This window comes from Schistosoma mansoni, chromosome 3, assembly GCF_000237925.1.
Source record: "Schistosoma mansoni strain Puerto Rico chromosome 3, complete genome".
Taxonomy (NCBI): Eukaryota; Metazoa; Platyhelminthes; class Trematoda; order Strigeidida; family Schistosomatidae; genus Schistosoma; species Schistosoma mansoni.
The window spans coordinates 22,011,155-22,012,740 of NC_031497.1; positions in this window are offsets into that span (position 1 = coordinate 22,011,155).

A 1,586-nucleotide genomic window follows, 5' to 3' on the forward strand; every position below is an offset into this window, starting at 1 on the left:
AATGTTTTAAATAATGTAATTATGCATAATTTGATTGATCTCCATTATTGTTAACCGCCACAACAACTAACGTTATGACAAATATCAACAATTTTTTTCTATGGAAGTATGTCATATCGTTTATTTATAGAAAATGATTCATGTGCCTTGTTGGAATAGATAGCGAAATCAATTGAAAATTGTTGACTGACATCTTACTAAAAAAAAATAAACTAACTAGGAATTATAGAATTTAATGCAAATATGCTACTCAGGTTTAGGTAGTATGATATTGATCTGAATGAAATACGTAGACTTTTAACACCAGCCAATTCACTAGTTTAATATACATGGATAGATCTCAAACTCGAGGCTATTAAATCGCGTATCAAATATAGAGACTAAGTAAATTTTATGGATGTATGAATTGAGATAATCGTAAAAAGAATGCCACCGTTAACAAGAGCATATTAAGTCTTGGGATTACATTCATAAGATATCCCGATAATTCAGGATAGTAACACCAAGTGAATGATCGTTATAGTACCCGAATACACATTGCTGAACCTCGGCATTAATAACACGATGTTGCTATTAAATGTCGTCGATCCTTCGGAGAAAACAATGATGAGACACAAAAAGTCGCCTAACATCGTCAGCTCGGAGAGATCGGGTTTACCAATTATAGAGCAGAACCATTGCGAACCCAATCCATTACATACAAACTGACATCATGATAGTATTAGAGACTGACATAAGTTTCTCTGGCTTTCAATATACATAAATCGATGACATCTGTCACACCACGACTAGCAATTATACATCTACACTGATATACGATTTCTTTCAACGATTCCTATAAGATCACTACAAGAAGTGCCAGCACAAAGCAATCAGGTAGGCAATACACATTTCTATTCATATTACTTACAACTAATGAAATAACAATGATTACAAATATCCACTTCGGTAAAATATTATTCAATATTTTAAGAAAAGATGGATAGTGACTAGCAGTGGAATCCAGTTTGTCGCGCGTTCCGTCCTATTTGGGACTCGTCAGCTGGATGTACTTGCATCTCAGAGTTGATATTCACTCTGAGACTCGAACCCAGTACCTTTCGCTTCAAACGCCATAACGTTATCCACTCGGCCACTGAGTCTTGATAGCTACTTTCTTGTGCAATGGGCTAAAGTTTAAATTCAACTTAGTATTGTTTGTTTGAATCTTCCCATTGATGTTTAGGACTGCAACTGGTCAGTCTCTAATTGGCATATGTGCATACTGTGCGTATTCAATATTTGTTTAAAAATAGAAAAATTTTTAAAATACCCATTTCATTTACACAAATAAACATACCGATTAATTAGACTAATTAATATATCTACAATCATATTGTATAAATCTTGTACAAATGCATGTAAACAATATTTAGCCGTCCATTTTATACAATTTTGATTATCATTATTATTCTCATTAAGATGATGATGATGATGATTTGTTGTTGGTTTACGTAGTACTGGATTAAATATAAGTTCATTTAATGTATCCAATGAACAATGTAATAAATAAGCAGCATATTGTGCTGATTGATAATTTGTAAAAT